This window comes from Ursus maritimus, unplaced genomic scaffold, assembly GCF_017311325.1.
Source record: "Ursus maritimus isolate PB19 unplaced genomic scaffold, ASM1731132v1 scaffold_13, whole genome shotgun sequence".
NCBI classification, from domain to species: domain Eukaryota; kingdom Metazoa; phylum Chordata; class Mammalia; order Carnivora; family Ursidae; genus Ursus; species Ursus maritimus.
In genome coordinates, this window is record NW_024423675.1 from 66,616,738 (window position 1) to 66,643,868 (window position 27,131).

Genomic DNA, 27,131 nt, shown 5'->3' on the forward strand with positions numbered 1-27,131 from the left:
AAGAGATCAGATGCTTTTCCTTGGAAAAATAACATATGTCTATCCTAAAAAAACGTTCTTGTGCATTTAACAGTGATCAGTTACAACATGCTGCTTGAAATATGTCACTTTCTTTTATAGAGTGTTTTCTAATATCGAACATATTTCAAAGTTTTATATTTTTGCTTCAGGGATATAATTTCTTTTCTCCAGGCGTATCTGTGAATGTCTTATTCTCTTATGATGGCCAGATTGACAGTTTTATTTCCTGACACTACGTATCCTCAATTAAATCCACTGCCTGAAAATGCCAATTACTATGAATAAGCCATTATAAATAAATTTCATACAGTCTGAATTTCTAAGGCTAAATGTTAAGTCTCTTTCTGAATCCGTAGTGCTTTACAATTTTGCTATTATTTTCATTCATAATAATAGTGATCTAAAACTTGAATTGAAACCCTCAATTCACTGCCGATTTCATGTTTGCTGTATAAAAAATGCCCCCAGCCCCTGGATCTAGAAACATAATAAGTGAGTGTGCCCTAGAGGCATACTTAATTTTTCCTTGGGAGAACAAAAGATCATTTCTTTCAATTATTTTTTTGGAAAGGACTATGGGCAGGGTAAGGCCTTCTCAAGTTCCCACACTGCTGATTTGAGTATTTCCCATCATTTCCAGTAGTTAAGCTTCATTACAATTGTCTGTTCGTATGTTAGTCTTCCCACCAAACTGCAAGAGTCCCGTTTTATTTTTCTTTGCACCCAGAAAGTCACAAAAAGTTCTGCCCATGACATGAGGCAGGAAGAAAGCCGGCACTATTTGACTCAATCATGGAGAGTAAATAAAAGGTTTGGTTTGCAGTTTGCAGGTAAAAAATAAATAAATAAAATAAAATAAAATAAAATAAAATAAAATAAAATAAAATAAAATAAAATAAAATCTGTGCATAGAGAGCTTTCAAAATATTTGTTAAAAACATAAAATAAATGGATGGATGATGTTGGGGGGGTCACTGAGAGGAGGTAAGCACTGGTTGGCCCATGAGTTGGACCCAGCAATGAGGCTTCTCACCCCCTCCCCGGTCCTTGGAACGTGCATTCTGCTTGCCTTCCCAACTCCCAGAAACTGCCCCAATAATACAGCCTTGAGACCGTGATGTGGTATCGAGACCATCTAGGTGGTAGAGGAGGCTAAACCCAGGACCGGCCTCCGTATAAAATGTCTAGATTTGGTGGGCGAGGTGGGAGCTCTATGCATCTTGTGGGCAGCCCAAGACAAGGCTCGTGTGTAAGCTCCCCTGTTTATTCAACCTGCTACCTACCCTCTGGAGTGCCCGCCCCTTTCTTCGGTCTTTCCCTGCACCCCACACAAAGGGGCTGGTTTCAGATCACACCCGGCATGCTCCCAAGGGGGCTGAGAACAGCAGCTGGACGGATGGATGCAGGCGATCACAACACACTACCTGATACAGCTGGCATGTGACCGTCACAGAGACTGGGCCAGCCCTATTCCCTTTCTGGAGGGAAGCAACAGCCGAAAACAAATTTTTAGAGGATGTGACTGTATGTGCTAACTTAAAGATTTTGAGAGAGCTTTAGAAATCTTCATTGAACCATACAAAATACTTGCACTGGAAAAGGCCAATGTTGTTTCTCCTAATGAAATTCCGTAATCTTGAACTTATTTGAGTTGTTTACATGTAAGCACAAATTTCAGTGCCAGAGAGTTATCAGCATTTTAAAACATATACAGTTATATATGTATACATATATAGAGGCAGAGATAGATAGCTCTAAATACTAACTGAACTGGCTAGCTGAAGTGAGTAACTACATAAGGTTAAGAAAATAGCATGTTGGGGTCTCTCAAATACGTGTGATCCACACGAGAGATATGCTATCAGAACCATACGGAGGAAAACGCAGGTCAGATTAAATAGTTTTCGAGTGGCTAAGATGTTGGTCTGAAACAGCTCTGCTTATGGATATGGTCTGCACTATCTTAATGCTTTTCCTATACCATTATTTTTTCTCCACCAACCTCTAGATAAAAAAGCATTCCCAAATTGATATCCGTGATCATAGCCCTGCCTTATTTTATCATTAGTTCATTTTAAATCTCTTTTTTCCCAGGAAACAAAAAACAACACACCTTAGAACCCAGTCTAAGCTGTTTCCCTGGATAAGCCAGACAGAAACAATGTACTTTTCTCCTTCTGAAAGATAATAAACACTATTTTTGACGTAGTTGAAAACGGGGAGCATGAGAGAATATATTTCATTTTCAGGCATTTTTTAAAAATAATAATAGTGTTAATTCTTATTGATTTGGTAAAGGAAAGGAAAAGGGTTTTCTTTACGAGAAAAGGATGAGATATTTAGGTTTTAAAGAAGAGACACAAGTGGGTAACGGCACTGAAGCACGCACTATCTTGAGAATTGGCAATCAGTGCCCAATTCTGAAAGAAGTAAAGGCACAATAATTGGCAGCCATTGCGCATATTTTTCTTTGCCAGCCAACATCTCATGTATCTTTCGTTAATTGGATTAAAGCCAGCTGCTGCGCATCCAAAGACGGATCTTTTTCACCCAGGGGAGCAAAATGGTGCAGTGATGTTTACTCAATATAGAGAGGAGTCCTCACCAATATTTAGGACACGGCATTTCTTTGTTATTTAAATCAACTGAGAGATACCTTTCAGAAATTTCCAAATAATTCAAACATAAGCCAATATACTCTAATATGAGGTCCCATCTCCTGGCGGCTGTGGCAGGTGCTTGGAGCTGCATCGCGCGTGCGCCCCACCACAGAGGCCCAGGATGCAAGCCCCGCTTCCCGCAGCCACACGTGCCCCCGTGACCCCACGAGAGGGGCTCAGATTCTGCCACCACCCCCGCCACACCTCCTTCCTGTCTCTGAAGGCCTTTGCGGATCTTGCAGGACACCTGGGTTATCCCTAAAGACATGAACGTCCCCAGTTTAGAGAATGGGGGACTTTTAGATTCTATTTTCACTAATCCTGAAAACTTCTGAGATTGGTTTTGCAATGGGTTCTTCTCTTGTGTTAGCTGGTTCCCTGCGTTTGAGTAGAAGCGCTGAGTACGTTACCCATGAATTCCTGCCGCCTCCTATTACGACCCCAGCCCCAGGATATCAGCCTGTGATAGTCTCTGCTGAGAAACGCTTGAAACAGGTGGACGTTTGTGAAAGAGTTTCTGGAGGGGAGGGTTTCCCTGCCATCTGGGTCATGACATCATCGAGCCGAATCGCTGACGCGCCTTGGCACAGGTCAGCTGTCCACGGGGGATAAAGCACCATCGCGGAAATTATCTGCTCCTTCTCTCATTTCGGGTCATCTCATACTGTAAAGGAAAAAAGAACCAAAGGAGAAAATAGCCCCCTTATGTCTTATGTCTTAAATATGCCTTTTAAAAAGCCATGCGGTTCAAGCATCTACTTCATGTAAATACAGCCTGAAGCTATTTGAAATGTCATCAAGGAAATGATCTCATAAACTCGATTGTCCCTGATAATTACATAAAATAAATAATACGGTTGCTTTGTGATAAAGACCAAAACTCTTTGAATTAACGTTACCTCTCACGTTATGCTCTCACAAAGCCATGTTCTCCCCATGCGCACCTGTTCCCCCAGGAGAGGAACCCACCGTCCAACCAGGTGCTCAGGCCAGAACGAGCTGGCCAGGGCCGACGCTCTCATGTAGCAGAATGTCTCTCAGACCCGTCAGCTGCTCACAGCCCCCCACAGCTGCCTTCCACCTCCTAATTATCTCACCCAGATCACGGCGATAGTCCCCAAACCATTTTCTGCAGCCACTCCTGCCTCCCACAATCCCTTCTCCATTTGGCCTTTGGAGTGATTATTGAAGGCAAGTTTGACAACGTTATCGCCGGACATCCTGCTGTATTTTCCATGTCAGAGTCCTGAGCGTGTGGTCCCTGTCTCCCGTCTTCAGCGTCATTCTGTGCCAGCACCCACGGTGTTTTTAAGCCCCTGACACACTTGTCTTCTTTTTGTTCTCTAAATGTACCAAGATCCTGTGCATGTGCTAATGCCCCCATCTACTATATTGTCCTTCCCTCCTTCTTCTGGCCAAGTCCTGCTTCTCCTTCAAGTACCCATATCAGGGGTGCTTACTCTTGAGGGCTCACTAGTTCCAAGACTAGAGAAGACCCCTCCCTCCGCCACACTGTACTTTCTTCTACTGCACTTGCCACTCTGATGCTTATTGGTAAAATTATTGGTGAACCTCACGTGGACAGAGCCCATGTCTCCCTTGTCCTTTGTTTCCCTAGTACCTAGACACACAATAATCCCCATGGATGCAATTAATTAATTAATTACGAAGGATAAACACACTTCCTGGGAAAAGAGCTGAGGAATAAGCAATTATGCCCTGGTGTTCTGAAATTCTGAATTAACGGAGGATGTGATTGAAATGCATGAATGTTGAGAAACATGGAGAAATAAATATCAGTAGGAGTCATGATGTCAGATCTGGAAGAAATGTAAATGCATTACTCAAAACTGGAGTTTTTAAAGCTAGCACAAAGTATATTCATAGCAAAAGTATGGTATTATTTACTCCTGAAATATATGTAAAGAATTTTTCTCGTGCCCATTTCTTCAGTTATATGAAAATATCTGAACTATTAGGTAATACGAATTGATATAGAGAACTAACAATTTTAGAGCTTACCTCTTTTTCTATTTGGTCTACATTCTAGACACACTGAGTGAGACAAAAAGTTTGAAACTTATGCCACCTCATGGGAGCGTTTTTACCATTTTGGCTACATGGCTAAAACACTCACATGTATAATTTATGAGAGGAAAAAAATGAGTAAAGAATGCAGTATGATGTTGTAAACAGTACCCCCTTGTTCTAGAACCTCGTGGTGCTGATGCCAATGAAGAGAAGTCCTGCTCTGGCTGGCAGGGGCACAGCGGCAGAACGCCTCGTGCAATGCCGTGCAGCCCGGCCCTTCACCTCCGGGACCATCATCTGGGTCAGCCCAAGAGTCCAAGCCACCTAATGGTCCGTCTGAAGTGGGGACATGTGCGACCGTTCCAAGGCCTGGGTCAGTTGCAAACAGCAGTGGATGATACTAGAGCATCTCTAACTTACCTTCGTAACCATCTGCAATGACTGTATCTCTCTTTACGTGCGCGTTCATCACCTGCTCCTCACAAACGAGTTCTCCAGAAGGAGACTCTGCACCTGCTGCCTCCCCTTCTCAGCGCCTGTGCGCACCTTAGCCCGCCGCAAGCTGGCTCTTAGCTCAGCGCTAACCCCCCACTGGCAACTTCAGTAGCCAGCACCAGACCCCACGGACTGGGTACTTCTCCACCTGTGGGCATCTCTGCAGAACTTCGAAGTGGTCACCCCATTCTTCTCAAAACTCTCTGTGTAAGTAACATGGATTTCTAATTCTGTCTGCTTGGTTCTTAGTACATTTTGAGGAATTCTCTTCTTGTGAGCTCTAAGATTCTATCCTTTGTCATGTCTCTTCTCTCGGCACACTTCCCAGACTACTTTATTTATTTCTGTGTTTAAACAACACCTGGTAACTGATCAGGCCAGACAGTGCCTTCCTCCCTAGCTTACCCCCTGCACTTTAGCTATAGTAAGAGTAGTACCTATTAGCTTCCAACGTTTCCTTAACGGATGTCTTCATCTTTCCCCTCAGCACTTCACTTTTGTTTATGTTTCCCATGCTGGGGGATGATTCCGTTGTGCAGCAAGCTAACAGCCTCACCTGGTGGCCGCCTTAAACCAGGGGTTCTTAACTGCGATTAAATTTAAGGGAATCTGGGGCGCCTGGGTGGCTCAGTCATTAAGCGTCTGCCTTCAGCTCAGGGCGTGATCCCGGAGTCCTGGGATCGAGCCCCGCATCAGGCTCCTCCGCTGGGAGCCTGCTTCTTCCTCTCCCACTCCCCCTGCTTGTGTTCCCTCTCTCGCTGGCTGTCTCTCTCTCTGTCAAATAAATAAATAAAATCTTAAAAAAAAAAAAATTTAAGGGAACCTAAGGGATGGAGCAAGAGCAGGCCCTTGAAAGATCTGGCTGCATGAAATCCTCTGTGCTTGACCAGCCACTTTGTTCGCAGCGTTGTCCGTACTAGAATGAGATTTTCCAGAAATCAGGAGTCACATCTGGATTGCAGTGGTCATGGTGTAAGCAGCACGTGTCACCCGGCACGTCCCTCCAGGTCACTAGTTTACGCACATTGGTCTCAGGGAGCGGACTGCAGCTTCCCCAGCACAGGGGCGATGTGTGCGGTACGGCAGCCCCTTGCTACCTCTCTTCAAACAAGCTTATTGTCATTATGCATCATAATAGAAAACAAACATTAAACCGATACGATGCATTTGAGGATGAAAACTTCCTAAACCACCGCCATCTCACAGCTTTCCCGTTCTCCTGCCTCATTCATGATGGATGAAAAGGAGACCAGCTTGCATCTCCTCGGTGGTTACTCACACACCTTCTGGTTTGTGGCTCCAGAGCTTCGTTTTTACTCAGGAAATTGATTTTTGTCTTTGGTTGGTTGGTTGGCTTTGTTTTAGTGTGAAAGCACTGTATCATTATATTGGCAACATTCTTCCCCTTTCCCTGGTATAAGCAACATCGACGCCCCTTACAATCAGCGGGGTATTAGATACAATGAAATACTGTCAATGTCTGGACTTTTTAAATTATTATTACCTGCTACCCTGAATAGTTCAACATGCTCTCTTAAGAATAAGGAGAGTCTCTCATAAAAATAAGGTATAATTATCACACCTCAGAAAAATAGAAACACCCCCATGATGCCATCTAATACCCAATCCATTCTCAAGTGTGTCCGACTGTCCCAAGAATGTCTGGCACTGCTGGTTTTCTCTCTTCACTAGAATTCACCCAAGGTATATACATTGCCTTTAGTTATAAGCGATATTATTATCAACACAGTGTACCAACTCGGTAGGAACAATATGTTTAAATAAAATTCTCTGGTTTAGGCAAAGCTGTTTATCTCCCTTTCATCTTATTTCTATCTTTTGTACCTCTTTCTTAAACAATTTTATCAAAATATATTTTACATATTACGTATCATAAAATTCACCCATTTCAACTGAGTGATACAACCATCACCATAAACCAGTTTTGGAATATTTTCATCCCCGCCCCCCAGTAAGATCTCTGACGACCACTTACAACCAATCCCCATCCCTCCTCCAGCACCAGGCAACCACTAGCCTACTTCCTGTCTCTATAAATTTGCCTCTTCAGGACACATCATATAAATGGAATCATACAATATGAAGTCTTCCATTTAGCACAATGCTTTGGAGGAGGGCCTTGTTTTAAAACCTTACTTCAAAGACTTTTGAGTTCACCTGCTAGCCCCGCCATGTCTGTCACAATCTCAGATGAACACGACCATCTGGGTTACTATGAGCCAGTTATGCCTACTCCCACTGTTTTGCATCAAGGACAACTGACAAGCATAGCTCCACTTTATCTGTACCTTGACATCTTTTTTTCTTCTGCCAGATAGTGACATTTCGAACCTCTTCCATTGTTAGAATTTTGGAAGATTCTCTCTTCAATCCACTTTCTACACGCTGCTTCCCACTCCAACATGAGAATGCAATGTATTCATTGGGACTTTCACTTTGAAAACATAAATCCTGACCTAAAGTGAGGGTTTGATTTGCAGGGGCGGGGGGGGGGGTCTAGAAAGTTCGATTCCAGGCAGCAAACCATGTTACCAGGATTTGATTGAGAAATAGACATATGTACATAGAGGTACACACATATAGTCTATTTCCGTCTCCATCCTTTCTCTTCAGTGCTTGACTCACCTTTCCTTTGGTCAGCTGCTTTCTTAGGCAGGCTCCTTCAACATGGCGATTGAGTTATATCTCCTATAAACTTAGCAAACCTGCAAGAAAAAAGACTCTTGTCTAACAAAAAATACTTCTATCCAAGTTCCTGAATTGGACCAAAGCAAATAAAGTGCCCATCTCTGAACAGTCACACTGACCTCAAATGCCCAGGGGGTCTGTTCCTGGAAGTGGAGCAGGACTGCACTCATCAAAGAACAGGGACAGAGAGTGTAGAAGTTTGGTTCCTTAAAGGAAAGTCATGACCTATTACCAGAAAAAGGAAAACTGGATGCTGGACAGGAGAAACAGTATCCTGCCAGCACACACCCTGTAAGTCAGAGGAGACAAACTTCCTGTGAGGGCTCAGGTAGTAAAGCCTTTGTGGGTCTGAGGAATTTGTCGTGACTACTCGACTCTCCCACCACAGTGCAAAAGCAGCCGCAGACCACATGCAAATAGACGAGCCTGGCCATGTTCCGAAACAACTTCATTGACAAAACCAGCAGCTGGCCCAGCGTGCTCTGCGGGCTGCAGTCGCTAGTCCCTGTGCTTTGTCATCCACGGAAGCCACACCCAAGGACAACAGGCATGCCTGTGTCTGCTGCACAGCCCACCCGGTGCTGTACGACCCTGTACCATCCTGATGTCTTTTTAAAAGACAGTTCAAAGTTCTCCTCCCAATATTATCAATGAACAAGAGGCCCACTAATGAGCAAGTAAGTACGCAAACAATGGCAACGATGAATCCCCAAGTTGAAAGGACTACCGAAGCCAAGAGGAATTTTCTGCAACCCGAATCTTCGTGTTTGTACTGACTCAAACGAGGCTGGCCAAAAGGTTAAAAGATACTGAGGGAACCCATAGAGAGGATAATGCTAAGCAAAATAGGTCAGTCAGAGAAAGACAAGTACCATATGATCTCACTCAAACGTGGAACTTAAGAAACAAAACAAACAAGCAAAGGGGGAAAAAAGAAAGAGAGAGAGACAAGCCAAGAAACAGACTCTTAACAACAGAGAGCAAACTGATGGTCACCAGAACGGTGGGGAGCTGGGGGAGACAGGTGATGGGGATGACGGAGGGCACTTGCTGTGACGTATGGAAGTGTTAAATCACTATGTTGTGCGCTGAAACTAATATTATACTGTGTTCGCTAACTGAAATTAGAATTTTTAAAAGTTTAAATAGAGAGATAGATAGATGGAAGAGAGAGAGAGAAATGAAACTTTGGTTCATATGTTCATACTTTCCTATGTCTAGTTAAATTCTTGACCTTTGCACACACACAAAAAAAATTCTTGACTTTCGCTACATAGGCTCAAAATAAATAAATTAATTAAAGCATTGCTGTTTCTTTTATCCAGAATGACTACATTATTTCTGCATTACTAATTAAGAAAGCTAATAATTTTTGGAAAATATGGACAATTTCATAATTCCCACCTAAAATTTAAATACATATATATATATTTATATATATGATTCCACAACTAATATTCCTAAGACTGTTATAATGAAATATAAAGTAGATAAAAGTGAGCTACTAAAGTTTATAAAATTCTGTAATTCAAAATATCTATACATACCACAATAAATACAAAATTTTTCATGGCCTGTTACTGGTTTTTTACAGCCTTAATCCATTTGTAAATATAATCCTTTATCATGAATCTGTGTACTGCCATTACTTCATTATCGTATTTACAGTTTTCATTTCACCACCTCCTCCTACATTCTGAATTCAGTGTTTACCGTATTTTTATCATCACTTCCAAGCATGCACAATGGACACTATCCCCAACCCATGTGGTCCGTTCCCCTCCAGAATGTCATCAGCATTTCTAATTTCTTCCTAGAACAGAAAATTTGGTTCTTCTTTAGAAAGGGGCATTCCTTTTCTGGGTGCTTTTTTTTTTTTAAGATTTCATTTATTTATTTATGTATTTGAGAGAGAGAGCGAGCTCGCATGTGAACATGTGTGGAGGGAGAGGGAGAGAGAGCGTCCCAAGCAGACTCTGCACTGAGCACAGAGCCCGACATGGGGCTCAATATCATCACCCTAAGATCATGACCCTGAGATCATGACTTGAGCCGAAACCGAGAGTTGGTCACTTCACCAGCTGAGCCACCCAGGCGCCCCTATCTGGGTGCCTTTAAAAGGCAAACAAGAACATGGTGATTCCAGTAAGATGTGATCGTGTTTTCATGGCAACAGGGACAAAATTACTTCTTGATTTGCATAGACGGTGATGGAGTCTACCTGATGCATGAAGGCCCCAGTAGAGTTAGGTGATCTGCCCCCAACCACACAGCTTATCGTTGGCACAGCTCCGTTCCTCTGTGAACCCTAAGAACCGCCCATCACACCACCTGGTCTAATGAACCTGTTAGTTATGCAGAACTGTGTGAAGCCTTTTCACAAAACTGCCCTCTGGCAAATACCCCATCCTACAGCACACGTCAACATTGCAGTTGTGTGCTGTGTATTTGGGCAACTTCCTGGTCCCCTTAGAGTGAACACTCAGGTGAGGCTCCTTTGCTGCTGTGGCGAGCTTCCTTCATGAGAAACAGAGGTGCTTGCACCCCATTCCTCGTCTCGTCCTCACTGAGCAAACCACCACTGAGGTTGGCAAACTTTACTGGAACCCAGTTTATTCGTTTGTTGAGTGGGTACGGTAACACTTATCAAATTTCACCAGGTTGTTGCAAATCTCAGGGAAAACACTTTATTTAGAAGTATGAGGTCAGGGGCGCCTGGGTGGCGCAGTCGTTAAGTGTCTGCCTTCGGCTCAGGGCGTGATCCCGGCGTTCTGGGATCGAGCCCCACATCGGGCTCCTCCGCTGGGAGCCTGCTTCTTCCTCTCCCACTCCCCCTGCTTGTGTTCCCTCTCTCGCTGGCTGTCTCTATCTCTGTCAAATAAATAAATAAAATCTTTTTTAAAAAAAAGTATGAGGTCAATTCTCAAGCGTCAGACAAGCACGAGGGTAACGTTGAGGAAGAACCTGCAGCAGGTGCAGCTCTGTCTCCCCTGCAAAGGGCTGCCCAGGGCCTTGCAGCTAAGTTGCGGGTAAGTAGGAGCTTGGTTTTTATTTGAAATCGCACCTTGTGTGTGGCGGATAAGGCAAAGCGTGCTATGCTTTGTGAGGAACAAAGAAGCATAAGCCACAGTCCTCAAGACTAGGGAGAATGCCAGTTTAATTGAAGAAATGAGACATGAGGACATAACAGCACGATCAATGAATGATACAGTATGAACTCAGAGCAGAGCTGTCCAGGGTGTGAGCCGCGGAACACGAGTCCCATCTGTCCTCCCATGAAATCATGTCTGTTCTCAAATATAGATGTACCACCCACTGAAGACTCACAGATTCGGATATTAAAAGCTCTGTGAAGTCTTATGGTAAAGAAACCCAATTAACTTCACTGAAATCAACAACTCCCCAATGTACTTGACCTCGTAACTCTGTTTAAATGAACAACAACAAAAAAAAATCAAAGTTCCAAAGAAATCATTCTTCAGGAATAGCTGCCTAGAGGCTCTCCATGAACACAAGCCCTGTGAGGAGGAGCTGGGGAGGGTTCCCGGAGGCAGAATGATGGGAAATGGCAAGAGTCAGACAAGAGGGAGAAAAGGCTTTCCAAGTCTGGGATCAGAGTAGGCTGTGTGTCAAAGGCAGAGACTGAGCTCTCGAAAGGCGCAAGTGAGCTCCGTAGACACCCTATAGTTAATCAGAGTTCCTGGCCTGGTGTCTACACGACAGCAGATATTCAGTACTTTTCTGATGAATTAAAATCACAGATTAGGACACCGGAATCCAAATATGGAGGATAGTGAGTAGAAAACGGAGTACTTAAGAGAAGTAGAACGTAAGGCTGGGAAGGGGAGGGGAGGACAATGAACACTTTACCTAGAAATCATGCGCCAGACTCTGCCGACGGGTACTCATCCCTCACCTCACTTAAGCCTGACAATCGCCCTGTGGCAGCCTGGTGGATGATGTCAGTGAAGCACAAGACTGAGGTTAAAAAAAAAAAAAAAAGAAAGAAGGAGAAGGGAAAGAAGTCCTGAGGAACAGAGTCAAAGGAACAGAAATGGTGAAGCAGAAGGTGGGAGGGAAAGGGGATCCAATGTGGGCAAAACAGTACAACTCGATAAGAAAGGTGGAAAAATCCTCTAGAAGATTTGCCACCAACCTTTTAAAACTGATAAATCTTATTTTTAATAGTGTCAGTAGAATCCAGGTTCCCGAGCTATTTTATCTTACTATTTCTTATAAAACGAACAAGAATTATACATTTAGGGTAATTACCATGGTAATTCGTTCTCTTTTAAAGGAACGTATCCTACTTCCTAGTTTCTGATCTGATACCTCCCCAGGTCTCCATTTTTGTGCTCTAAAAATAATCTTTGGTAGTTGAATGTTTCTTAGCTGCAGCCCTGCATTTCATGCCATCTGGAACCACTAATTTTATTTTGTTTGAATTATCCAAGCGTGCTCGTACCTGAATTTCAGCAGCAGCTATTCTTACAAAGCTCTCATGACTTTCTAATTTTCCAGAACACATTTCTTCCTTTTCCAGTATTTTAAAAGAAATGATTAAGATACTAAAAGAATTGAAACTCCGTGGAAAGGGTTACTTTGAGATGTCTCCATTTTCAGAGTAAATGTCAGTAAAATTTGGTTGAAGCAATCAATTTTCACTTGTTAATTGTCTTTCACATGTTAATTAAAAGCCTCTTCAAGGATTTTTTTAAAATCTTCATTTTCAAATCAACAGGATTTTGATTTAATCTGCTTTGAAATATATTTACTAAAACTAAGTCGCAAACAATTATTGCAATAACTAATGGAGCACAGGTGAGCTCCTAAACCTGGGAAGGGAATCAGCAAGTGACGTCATTGATCCAGGAGCACATGCTTTCCAGGAACTCTACCCTAGTCAGCGGAACCCAGAGCTCCCAGCTCTATTTCATTCTAGACCCTGGACCCGCATAGAAGGACCAGCCCAGCACAGTCTCTACCCACCCCTGGCTCAGAAATTTCAGGAGCACGACAGTCCAGCTCCAAGCTCGTGGAGCTCTTCCCACATCTCCCTGGCAACCTTCTGGCGCTGGCCCTGGCACTGAGACAGAGCTCCGGTGCGTGGGGACCTACTTGCTAATGCCCACAGTGTGACCACCTAAACTTGCACCTGTCTCGTCACTTAGATTCCCCACAGGAGGGGGGCCTTCCCCCTACCTCACCTCAGAGCACCACACTAACTTTTTGGTTGAATTTTCACTCATCGCTTGCTTGTCAGATCCTTTGACTTCCATGCCTTCGCTTTGGAGTGGACCTCTACAGTGCCTGCAGATAACCAGGAGAAGGACCGAATTCCTTTCAGCCTTGCTCTTTCTCGGTCTAGTTTATCTTAGTAACATTTGGACCAGGTTTGATGCAACCTAAACTTTAAAAACAATTTTGATATCTGAAAAAACATTCAACGGGCAAACAGCAGCAAGTATAGAATGACTCAAATGGCAATTGTGTTTTTAAAATTAATAGAATGAAAAATAAGATGTGCACAGAGAAGTCTGTGTGAAGCCGTGAAGAGGACGTGCCGAGCCAAAATAATCACAGGTTCAAGGGGCCAGAGGAGTAAGAGCATGGAGCAGGTTTGCTGGAGTGCAAAGTGTTGAAGACAAAGTGGATGGAGATGCCAGCTGGCCAAGCACAGAATCGTGGTCAAGGGCCTGTGTGCTGGGACAGCGGGTATAAACTTCCTCCTGAGAGAAGTAGTGAGAGGAGGAGTAATAATAGAAGCTGACTTTTCAGTGATGAAGGCATGCTGGCAGTGCTGGGGGGAGAAGAGACTGGAGACACAGAAGCCCATAAAAAGCTGTACCCTTAGCAGAGATGCAGCGGAATCCCTGCCTGCGTTAGGCGCAGGGCTCAGACCGAAGGAACAGAAGTGAAACACTCCACGGCAATCATGGGCGGTAGGCAGTGACTGCTGATTGGGGGAGAAATGAGCGAGAAGAGTGAATGTCCCGGTTTCTGGGTTGGACGGATCTGTGGAGAAGTTGATGAGCCCATTGCACACAAATCCACATGTTCACTCATTAGTCCATCCTTCCACCAAACCTTCAGTTACTCCTACATGCTCGAACTATCTGGAATATGCAGTTCGATACACAGCTCTGGAAGTCAGGAGAGCTGTGTCGGCTGGGCACTCATGAGCACACAGGCCGCGCTGGAGGGCCATGAGAATCAACGGAAACAGCCAAGGACAGTTTGTGAAACCAGAGGGTAAAGCAGCTGGATACGGCAAATTTTAAAGGTTAGACCTTTTAAAAGTGCTTAGTTCAAATGGGAAAATTCCTTAGGCAATAAAACTGAAAAACATTATTGGGACAATTGGTAAAATTTCAATCTGGTCCATGAATTAAGATAGTAGTATTACACAAATGTTAAATATCCTGATTTTAATAATTGTACTATGATTATTGAAAAGAAGGTCTTTTTTCTAAGGAGAGACATTCTGAAGTATTTAAGGGTAGAGGGGTATTGTCTGCCACTTACTCTCTAATGGTTTAGGAAAATAATATATACTTAACATATAATTATAATTTAATTTATGAATATATAAATGTGTCTAATGTATAAGTATGATTTAGCTTACTTTGTAGATATATACATTTTATATATGTTTAGAGAGACAGAACATATTAAGCAGTTGGGTAAAGTGTAAACAATTAGTAATCTGGATAAAGGATATACAAGTTTTATTTACCTATTCTTATTACTTCTGTATAGGTTTTAAATGACTTCCAACTATAAATTCATAACAAAATTAAAATTTATATAAAAACTTAAGGAAGTGGGGTCATTTAGGAAAGGTCAAAGAAAACGAGAAATTCTCGTGGAAGAAATCATTTTAAAGGCTATTTAATATAAATAAAGTAAAAAATATGCCTTTTGGTAGAAGAAATACGGAATCTGACCCATTGTTTAATAAGCACTCTTCAATTAAAAATAAAAACTATGTAAGCAAAAGAATGGAGCTGGGATATTAAAATTCTGGACAAAATCAGCAAGTGGAGAGGTTTCCTGGGCATCAAGGATTTCTGGCCACTGCATAATAAATGTCTGTGACAAGTGTCAACTCTAATCAAGATATGTCCACTGGCAATAAAAGTCTTTAACCCTTTTCTGAGAGCTGGAATAGGGCTTCTTTTGCTCAGAGGTAGCCTTTATGAATTTGTAAGAGCCCTTCTAGCCTTACACACTTGATGGTATACTATGTGTTTTGGCCATCCTACCCTTGTCACATTCATGTGGTTGTATGTAAATATCCTCCCAGTGTAGGACTACAGGCAATAATTCAAACATAGTTATCTTCCTACTTTTTCATTTTTCTTGGGTGCAATAAAAATATCAATTGTCTTAAGGATTATACTCACTAATTATCTACAAAAGGAAATTCTGTGGGTTGCATGTTAAATGGAACTTCTGATGAGGAAAGAGGTGTGACAAGGACAAGGAAAGCCAGCATAGGAATCATCCTGTACGGCAGAGAGAGAGTAGAAGCAGAAAGTGGCAAGTGGCAGGTACTCTCCATCTTTTACAGCTTTCTTTTGTATTTTTGCTTCAATCTCCTCTCACCCCAGACTAGCTTCCTCTTTATGATCCACAAATAAGACATTGCTTACTCAGAGCACCTGCTTCGGTGAAAATGTAAAATAAAATTTAGTCATAATTTGAATGCATTAAAAATATACAATTTTCCTGCTTATTGATTTTCCACAAAGATGCCAAGAGTACTCATTAGGGGAAGTACAGTCTTTTTAACAAGTGGTGTAGGAGCAACTGGATTTCCACATGCAAAAGAATGAGGTTGGACTCCTACCTCACGCCATATACAATAATTAATGCAAAATAGATCAACCCCTAAATAACCAAAACCATAAAACTCTTAGAAGCAAACATAGCAGCAAATCAGTATGACCTTGCATTTCACAATGAATTCTTTGATATGACATCAAAAGCATGAGCAACTAAAGAAAATATAAATAAATTGGACTTCTTCAAAGTTAAAAACTATTGTGCATCAAAAGACATTATTGGAAGGAAGGAAGGAAGGAAGGAAGGAAGGAAGGAAGGAAGAAGGAAGGAAGGAAAGAAAGAAAGAAAGAAAGAAAGAAAGAAAGAAAGAAAGAGAGAAAAGACAACCTATGAAATGGAAAGAATACTTGCAAATCATATATTTGGGAAGGGTCTAGTGTCCAGAATATATAAATAACTCTTACATCTAAAGAACAATGAGAGGAGCCTGCATGGCTCAGTCAGTTAAGGGTCTGACTTTGGCTCAAGTCATGATCTCAGTCCTGGGATCAAGCTTCACATCGGGCTGCCTGCTCAGCAAGGAGTCCCTCTCCCTCTGCCCCTCCCCTTCCCTCTGCTTATGCTCTCTCTCTCTCTTTCAAATAAATAAATAAAATCTTCAAAGAACAATGAGATATCACCTTATGTCTATCAGAATGGCTAATATCAAGAAGACAAGAAATAGCAAGTGTTGGCAAGGATGTGAAGGAAAAGGAACCCTCCTGCCTTGTTGGTGGGAATGCAAATTGGCATGGCCACTGTGGGAAACAGTATGGAGGTTCCTCAAAAAATTAAAAACAGAAATACCATATGATCCAAAAATTCCACTACTGGGTATTTACTCAGGAAAAATGAAAATACTAACTCAAAAAATATATGATATAATCTCTATGTTAATTGCAACATTGTTGCAATAGCCAAGGGATGGAAGCAACCGAAGTGTCCATCAATAAAAGAATGGATAAGGAAAATGTGAATACACATATATACACAATGGAATATTACATGGCCATGTAAAAGGATGCAATCGTGCCATTTGAGACAACATGGGTGGACCTAGAGGATATTTTGCTAAGTGAGATAAATCAGACCGAGAAAGACAAATACCATATGATTCCACTCATAAATAGAGTCTAAAAAATGAATAAATAAACAAAAAGCAGAATCAGAACTGTAAATACAGAGAACAAATTGATGGTCACCAGAGGGGAGGAAGTGTGAGGATTTGGGTAAAATGTGTGAAGGGGATTGGAAGACACAGGCATCCAGGTATGGAATCGGTAAGTCACAAGAATAAAAAGCAGAGCATAAGGAATACAGTCAATGATACTGTAACAGCTATTTCCTGGGACAGATGGTAGTTACACTTGTGGTGAGCATCGCATAATGTGTAAACTTGGCAAATCACTAAGTTGTACACCTGAAACTAATGTAACGTTGTGTGTCAACTATAATACTCAAATAAAAACATGGAAAGGCCAAAAAAATTAAAAAATAAAGAACAGAAAAAAAGACAAACAACTCAATTTAAACATGGACAAAGGACTTGACTAGACATCTCATCAAAGAAAAGATACAAATGGCCAACATACACATGAGAAGATGCTCAGCATTACTAGCCATTCAGGAGATGTAAATCAAAACCACAGTGAGGTACCACTTTACACCCACTAAGATGACTATAATTTTTTTAAATGAAAACATGAAGTCGAACACTCATATAGTGCTTCTGGGAATGTAAAATGGTTCAGCAATGCAAAGAACAGTTTGGTCATTCCTCAAAATGTTAAACACAAACGTACCAATATCCAGCAATTCCTCTCACAGGTAAATACCCCTCAAAACTGAAGACAGGCTCTTAAGCCACTAGATGGACGTACACATTGATAGCAGCACTATCACAACAGCCAAGAGATGGAAACAACCCAAAGTCCGTCAATGGATGAACCCACACAAATTGCGGTAGAAACATACAGTAGAATATTAGCCAAAAAAAGAAATGAAGTGTTGATACATGCTGCAGTATGAATGAGCCTTAAAAATGTTATGTGACGTGAAAGATGTTGGACACAAAGTATCACATATTTTATGATTACATTTATTTAAAATGTCCAAAATAGGTAAATCCATAGACAGAATGCAGACTGGTGGTTAACAGGGCTGGGGGGGGAAGTACGAGGAGCAACGGGTTAATAGGGTCGGGGTTTCCTTTCAAAGCGATGAAAATGTTTCACAACTACATTGAGGTGGTAGTTGTAGCACGTTGTATATATTCTTTTTTTTTTTTAAAGATTTTATTTATTCGACAGAGATAAAGACAGCCAGTGAGAAAGGGAACACAAGCAGGGGAAGTGGGAGAGGAAGAAGCAGGCTCATAGCGGAGGAGCCTGATGTGGGGCTCGATCCCACAATGCCGGGATCACGCCCTGAGCCGAAGGCAGGCGCTTAACCGCTGTGCCACCCAGGCGCCGCACATTGTATATATTCTAATGTCACTCAACTATTCACTTAAATTGTTAATTTGATGTTAGGTCATTTCATGTCAACAAAAAAAGAAAGAAAATAATATACAATTTTCCTCCTTTCTCTTACTGGTCTGAGTCCCCTGACAGTGAAATTATTAGATACACTTAGCAACCATTTCTGGTTCAAAACTCAATGTCATTGGGTAAATAGTCTATTCAAGATTTTCAAGTCAATCTCCATTGAAGCCACAATCCTTTCAATGGTTGACCTCCTCTCACCTTCTTTGGGGTGACCTTCATGATATCATGGCATGGACCAGGGCAGAGAGGACAGGGAGGGTATAGTTGCTTCTTCCCTGGTATCTCCCAATACTCCTCACTGTCTGAAATCTTGAGTCATCTGTTCCTCCAGCGTGGGCAGTGTTTGGAGGTTACCTCAGTGGGTGATGCGGAGCTAGTTTTGCACTTCCATGATTCTCTGTGAGGTTCCAGCAGCATCTCCATTATTATGCCACGGCCTTTGCTAGGAGGAGCCCCTACCTCACACACTGTGAATCCCACTTGGGCACAAGGACTTCGGTTAGCAGGAAGAGTCAGGGTCCATGGCTGTGCCCGTCAATCCTGGAAGCACCATGCCATCACCACTGGCCCTGCCCCACTGTCCTTCCCATGGTACGGGAGAGGTTGTCACAGCTGCTGCTCTCCACGGTGGATTAGCAATAAGCAACTGGCTCACGTAGTCATGGGGCTGGCAAGTCCAAAATCCATCCTGCAAGCTAGCGGTCTGCAGATTCAGGTAACATTGACGTTGCAATCTTGAGGCCAAAGGCTGGAAATTGAGGCAGAATACGTCACAGTCTGGAAACAGAATTCCTCCTTCTTTGGCAAACCTCAGTCATTGCTCTTAAGGCCTCCATCTGATTGGATGAGGCCCACTCCCATTATGGAGGGTGACCTGCTCTACTTAAAGTCAACTGACCAAATGTTAATTGTGTCTAAAATACCTTCCCAGCAACATGTAGGCTGGCATTTGACCAAACAATTGGACACCACAGTCCAGCAAGGTTGACACATAAAATTATTCATCACAGTGTCATAGAAGGAGCCTGGGTCCAGCCCGGGGCCATGTGCCGATATAAGAGGAGACAAGATTCTGCTGCATTTACCCCACCATTTTCCTGTTACTTTTTCTGAACCTAATTCTGCCTGATGCATCTGCTCTCTTATTCTCCTTAAATTACAGGATGCTGGATCCCACTCCCTTCCTCTGGGAACCCTAAGTGGTCTGTGGAAGTAGAGTGCTTTCTATTTCTCTCTTGTCCTCCAAACTCTGTTATCCAGACTCCTTTCTCCTCGCACAGACTGGAGTTGAATTAATAGTTGGCTATGGAGTGAAAATCCTGTTCTCCTTCTTCACAAATCATCCCCAGTCTCCCCAGTCTCCTACCATCAAGAACCCACAGCCTCTCCTTGGCCATGGTGGTGGGGAAGGAGGGGCACAGGTGTGCTGCTGCTCGTGGAGTCACGGGTAGGTAAGCTGCCACAGTGAACGCTTCATGCGCCCTGCGGCCGTGCTCACGTCCATTCCAGTCACAGAGACAGAGCAACTGTCCCTGGGCCACAATTTCAAATTCCCAGTAAAGAGAATGTATGACCCCATTTGGAGTTCTTATCTGCTCCTGGGCCACACAGCTGGGACAAGGGCCGAGGGTCAGGAAGGGACCTCCTTTGTGGTGAGGCTGCAGTTCTAGACCCATCCTGCAGGTGGGCAGGCACTTAGCTGTGCTGTGCTGCACCATCCCCGTCTGCAATTAGATACAGCTGTGGGATTGGGGGGAAAGGCGCGGGTGCAAGCCTGTGTATAACACTGTCTCCCCAAGTTCTTAAACCTTTCTGAAGATGGGAAAATGACTTTTGAAAAAAGTTGAAAATGACACTAGCAATGTAAACTGCTGACATGAGCTCCTGTGAAAATATCCGGTGCACAGCGCTTGCTTACAACTCGCCCCACGAGCCCTGAGCCAGCTCTTGCAAGAGCACAGCGATCAGATCGCTCTTCTTTCCTTCCCGGCATGTTCGCTGTGTCCACTCTTCTCTTATTCTGTGTTTTCCGAAATTAAGTGTTCTCATTACTACTTATTGCCCCGTGTGGTTAACTTTACTTTATCCAGTTGCTCAAAATCAGTCCTTAAAGGTAGTTCAACTAAGACCCCGCTCTCCGCATCGTGACCGGCAGAGTGCTGGCTCCTGGCTTTACTAGTTAATGGAAATCCAGAGTGTGTGCCTGTCGTACTTGCCCCCACATTAGTATCTTCTGCCAAACCAGTAGCTTCTCTCTGCCGATATCAACCTTCCATACTTCATAGTGATGGGAGAAGCATTTAAAACCTCTACTGTGGGAAGACTGACTTCCAATTGCAGCGGTAATGGAAAATTTAGCCTGGGCATACCCCTTTGATCTGTAACACCATCCATCCAAGTTTCAGATCGAACACTGAAATGTTAATCTCAAGTTGGAAATTGAATAACAGAGTTTTGTAGAGGTTTTTAATACTCACATTGTGAGCTTTTTTTACCTCTTTATTTATTAATTTATTTATTTAGGGTCTTCAATAGGCTTTATGAAAATCCGATATCAAGGGCACTCTCTCTCAAGCAGCAAAGACCATATTAACATGCTTTTTTCCTCATTTTAAGTTTAGTGAATTATTACTACATATGTCCTTTTCTTAATGAATACAGAAGCGAAACCAACCACAGCCCACACCCAAACTCCACCCCAAACCCACTTGAGCCACCGGAGGCTACAAAGGACCCCTCATCAGACGGTGCCATATTGGGTGTGCGGGGCCCACCTTGCGTGGTTTGTCGGTGTAAGTGTTGGCATCTGGTGTTATATATCGGCCAGAGTCGGGCAGGAGATGGAGGACCCACTCAGACGGGATCATCCAGACGAGGCCCAGAACAGGACAGTTAATAAAACTGTGGGGAGGTTAAGGATGGCGTGTCATGCTGAGGCTTCCAACAGTGGGAAGGCTTTGCCACTCATGGGTCTGGAGGGACGACGCGACTACCATAAGCCGGAGAGGCCCAGTGTAACTCTAGGAGGCGGCTGTCCAGACAGGCCGTGATGCAGCTGACCCCAGGACCTGGCAGCAAGGGAGCCGGGAAACGAGCTGCAGGCTCCTCTGGTGATTTCTGACCGCCAGAGTGCCGGAAGAATGCCAACAATTCCGCGCACGCAGGGCTGCCTCCTGAGCTCACGCAGGGCGGAGAAGGAGCAGAGAGCGTCTGGAGAGGACAAACAGCAATGGCGCCACATGCTGAGATGGCCGCCTTCTGAAGGCTCCCAGGCTTCCTGCCCCCTCTGCCAAGCCGGAGGGCTCACAGCCTCATTTAAATAACGCCTCATAATCAGCTGGCCTCCATGTGCTAAGGACCGTGCTCGAGTCTCGTCCTTGGCTTAGAGGACAAGGTCAGCAAGAAAAGAGGTCAAGGTCAATGGGGTCTGCTCATCCTTGTTGCTCCTTTTTAAAGAGCCATTCCTGAGATTAGAGACAAGCTCTTGTTCACAGCTTCATTCCCACTCTGTTCAAATGTTTGGTGACTATCATACAGTCCCAAAATACCTATTGAGCTCATGAATGATGAAGGACTTCACCATCTTTTCTCCCTAAGATAGTCTTTAGCGAGAGTAACCATAGTTAGTTAGACCTTATGGACTATCCTTATATCAAATATCCTTACTCCGTGTTCCCACTTAAGTACACTTACCCTTGACAGACCAAATGCTCTGATTTTGAGCTTCAAACACACATTGTGGCTACCAAGACCTGGTTTTAATATGCCAAATGTAAGCACTGAGGGTAAAATGGCCACGGATAGCTTGCAGCGTTCATGTACTATGGTTATCAATATCCTTGCTCACTGGTACATTGTAACGGCCAGCCCTGAAACCAATTTTGTGTGTTCAAAGGAAAGTACAAAAATCAGTTACCAAAGAAGGATTATTTTTGCGTTGCACCCTCTTGCCTCCCAGAGTTATCCGAAAATCATTATAGACCACCACATTCATACATACACACTCTTCACCTCTCTCCTGATAGATTTTTTCTTTATAAAAATAGAAGAAGAATATGACAACCTGTTTATTGAAAGGCCTTTGTTTTACTGTTATTTCAATTTGAGTGTGCAGTGCTTCTTTATTTCAATTTTTACAAACTAAGTTGTCAAATTTAGTCAGTTTAAAAGACAAGTGAACAAGAAACAGGAGAATCACATGACCTGTTATAAAACCATTTTTCTGTTTTATTAGTCACATTAGCATTCTATTGGCCTTTAAATGTCACAAGTTCAAGAGCGCAGCTGTACGCATCTTGGAAATATTTCTTCTCATGGTAATAAAGCATGAGGATACAATTTCTGAGGACGTAGATAAGTTGAGAGAAAAACAACAAAATAAGAATCGAAACATGTTGGATACTGTTACCTATAAGAAGCTTGGTCATTTTTCAGTCAAAGTTTTGTCACTGTTCTAACACTGAGCTCATCAAGAAATGGTTTCATTTGCTTATCGATACATGCTTTTGTTTCTTCTTTTATTATTTAAAACATGATTAGAAAAATCAACACGTTTATTCTGCGATGTGCAGGAATGTAAAACTGCCCCCTCATTCTAAAGGAAGGGAAATCACGTCATGACACACAAGTATTCTTCCAGAAGTGCTTGCTACCTGCCAACAAGCTGGGCATCAGTTCCAATGTTACATCACCACTGTCACAGATAGGAGTGGTGATAACATCCCTAGCGTCTCAGAGCCTACAGAGAGCTAAAGCGATCCCAGTGGACAGATCGAAGAGCGAGAATAGGGAAAGAACAAAGGATGGCTGGATTCTGATTGTTTCCAGGGCCTCGAGTACATGATTAGACCCTGCAGCAACTGGGTGAAATGTGGTTTGCACCAGCATTTTCAAGAACTGATCCCCAGGACGTACACACAAAACATTTCTTCCTTTATCCTACCCCCCAGGCACAACTCTTGGCATTTTCTGAAATTATGAATTCTTATTTCATCCTTCTTTTCTCATCTATATCGAAGCCCTTTCAGTCCTCCTTCCTAGTGCTTCTCGGACCCGTCTTCCTTCATTCGCCTATCTTTTACAACTTTCCCGGTTTGTTATTTCTCTAATTTACATTGAGCTTTTCGATTCTTTCCTCCGACTTCTGATTCTTCCCTATTTCCTGTGCTGCTCTGTGACCCAAATTGGCTTTCTGAGATAGACCCAGGCAGAGGTTTCTCTTGATAAATAATACTCTAATTCTCCCTATTGCTTGTATCAATGATCCCCAAACCTTGGGCGGAAGAGCCCTATACATCTGTATTTTCTGAAACCATATGTGAAAGAAACACAACAGTCACCAGGTGGTCTACGGATCAAAAGCCTCAGTTCTTAGGACCAAAAAAAAAAAAAAAAAGAGCTAGCTTAAGCAGTAAGACAAATTTATTGGTTTAACTATACAGGAAAGAGTGTCATTAATGAAGAATAAAAACCAGAGATTTCTATGGCTCTGGGGCTTCTTTCGTTGTGTTTCTCCTCTCGGTACAGCAACTCCATACTTTCCATTTACAAGTTACCTTTTCCTGAAGGCTGGAAGAGCACCTTCTGGAATCTCCCAGACTCACATCTTCAGGAGTCGCACAGGAAAAGAGGTTCCTCTGTGGTTCCAACCTAGGAAAGCTTCTGCTTGCTTGCCCAGGGGCTGGGCCGCTATGATTGGCAGCTCCCACTCAAGTCTCAGGGTTGGAACGGAGTCCCAGGGGTCTGTGAAATGTACACAGCTTCTGGGCGGACTGGTGTGCCAACACAAAGAGCGTCTGCTACAGGGGCCTGGAGATTCTCTACATTGAAAGCAGTCATTGCAGAGGGATCTTCACTTCTTGTCATAGAGAATCGGGTTGTTATTATCCCTCCTGCAGGAGACATAAAATCTGGGGAAATGAAGAAAACAATGCTTTAAAAAACTTTGGAGACTCATTGATACAGGAAAGAATCAAGTGGCTCTGTCTTCCGCGAAGGGAAGCAGAACAAGGTAAGGCTCCACAGCCCCCCTAGCACCACTATCCACAGTATTTGCCATTTTTAACTCAGTGGGATAAATGTCACAGAAAGTCAACAGGGACTGGAGTTCGGGTCAAGGTGGAGGAGTCCTAGTAAACACACCAGAAGGGCCACCTCCCCAGAATAAGGGCGAGGCTGAAACAGACCAGCCTGAACAACGCTTAAAGCCAATCCTCACCAGAAGTTAAGTGATTACCTGCATGATATACTCTGTATCTCAAAAAGAAATGAGGAAGGAAGACAACATGATCCAGAGATTCTGAATTTTTAAATTTTTAAACCCCTTTATTGAGATATGTTTCATACATCATAAAATTCACCTGTTCAAACAGTACAGTTCAGTGGTTTTTCAATACATTCACATCATTGTACAACCGTCCCCCCTGGAACGCGTTCATCACCCCACCCCCAAAAAAATGCTTCCTCATTCTCCAATCCCTGCTCCACCCCCAGGCCCTAAAAACCACTGGTCTACTTTCTCTATGTGTCATCTGGACAGTTTACATAAGTCAAATCATACAATATGTGGTCTTTTGTGGCTGGCTTCTTCCACTATACCTATGAATGGAATTTCTGGGCCATCTGGTAACTCTATGTTTAACCTTCTGACAACTATCAGTTTTCCAAAGTACTGCATCATTTTTTTTTTAAGATTTTATTTATTTATTCGACAGAGATAGAGATAGCCAGCGAGAGAGGGGACACAAGCAGGGGGAGTGGGAGAGGAAGACGCAGGCTCATAGCAGAGGAGCCTGATGTGGGGCTCGATCCCAGAACGCCGGGATCACACCCTGAGCCGAAGGCAAACACTTAACTGCTGTGCCACCCAGGCGCCCCCAAAGTACTGCATCATTTTACATTCCCACCAGCAATGTGGGAGGGTTTCAGTTTCTCCCCAACCCAGCTGACAGATGGTATTGTCTGTCTGTCTTATTACAGTCATCCTAGTGTGTACAAAGTGCTATCACGTTGTGACTCTAGCTGATATTTCCCTAATGGCTTCTGATGTTGTAGACCTTTCAATTTGTTCTTTAGCCATTTGGAGAAATATTAGCCATTTCTTTGGATAAATAATCTATTCACATCACTTGCCCATTTTTTAATTGCTTTGAACACAGCCCAACTTATTTTTTCTTATAGTTTTATTGTGGAATTCTTAGGTTTCTTTATATGTAAGATCATATAATTGACAGTAGACATAGCTGTACATATTCCTTTCTGATCTTGATGCCTCTTACTTCTTTCTCTTGCCTAATTGCACAGGCTAAAACTTTCAATGCAGTGTTGAATAGAAGGAGCTAGAAAGGGCGTATTTGTCTTGTTCTTGGTCTTAGGGGGAAAGCATTTAGTGTTTCCCTATTAACTACAATATTGGCTGTGGGATTTTCCCAGATGACCTGTATTAAATTAAGTTCCTGCTATTCATAGTTTGTTGAGTGTTTTTATAATAAAAGTATGTTGGATTTTTGTCAAATGATTTTGCTATCTCCATTGAGATGTTCATCTGAATTTTCTCATGTTCTGTGAATATGGTGTATTACCCTGGTTAATTTTCAGATGCTAAACCATCCTTCCTATCCAGTGACACATCCAACTTAGGCGTCGTATGTTGTTCAATTTGGTTTGGTGGTATATTGTTCAGAAACGTGTCTATATTCATAAGTGATATTAGTCTGTTGTCTTTCTTGTGATAGCTGTCAGGATTTGACATCAAGGTGATACCAGCCACAGAATGAGTTAAAAAGTGTTTCCTCTTTTTCTGGATTTTGGTAAATTTTGTGAAAGTTTGGTATTAAATCTTTAAATGTCTGGTGCGGTTCACTAGTGAAGGACACGCTGACCTACGCTTTGCTTTGTTGCAGATTGTTATTTACTAACTCAATCTCTTTGCTTGTGATTGCTCTCTTCTGATTATTTCTTCTTGAGCCAGTTATTTATTTATTTTTTTCTTTCTAGGAATCTTTGCATTTCATCTAAGCTATTTGATTTGTTGGCCTGCTTTGATTATAGTATTTCTTTATAATCCTTTTTATTTCTGTAAAGTCAGTAAGGATGTTCCATCTTTCATTCCTGATTTTAGTAATTTGAGTCTTTTCTCTTATTTTTTTGATCATTGTAGTTCAAGGTTGTCAATCTTATTGGAGAACAAATGGTTAAAAACAAAGAAATCATTTATACAATCTTGTATACTCATTGACGTTTACCAGCGCTCTTTTTCTCATATGGATTTGAACTGTTATTTAGTGTCCTTTAATTTCAGCCTACGACTCCCTTCCGCATTTCTTACAGGGCAGGCTTGCGAGTAACAAACTCTCTCCATTTGTGTTTATCTGAGATGGCTTGATTTTTCCTTTGTTTTTAAAGAATAGTTTTTGCTGAAAATGGAATTCTCAATTATTATTCTTTTTTCTTTTAGCACTTTGAATATGTCACCCCCTGTCTTCTGCCTGCCGTGTCCTGGAAATAGAGGGTTGTTCACCTTACTGAGAAGCCTTTGTTTGTAATAAGTCATTTTTTTCTTGCTGTTTTTAAGATTCTTTATTTCTGACTTTTGTCAATTTGACTATGATGTGTCAGGTCTAGTTTATTCCACTCAGAGTTTGCTGAGGTTCTCGAATATGTAGATTCATTTTGTTCATCAAATTCAAGGAGTTTCTTGACATTATTTCTTCAAATATTCCTTCTGGCCCTTTCTGACCCCTTGTCTTCCTCTTTTCCTTGTAGTATTCCATTCTGCACATGCTGGTATCCTTGATGGGGCCCAACAGGTCTCAAAGGCTGTATTCATTTTTCTTCACTCTTT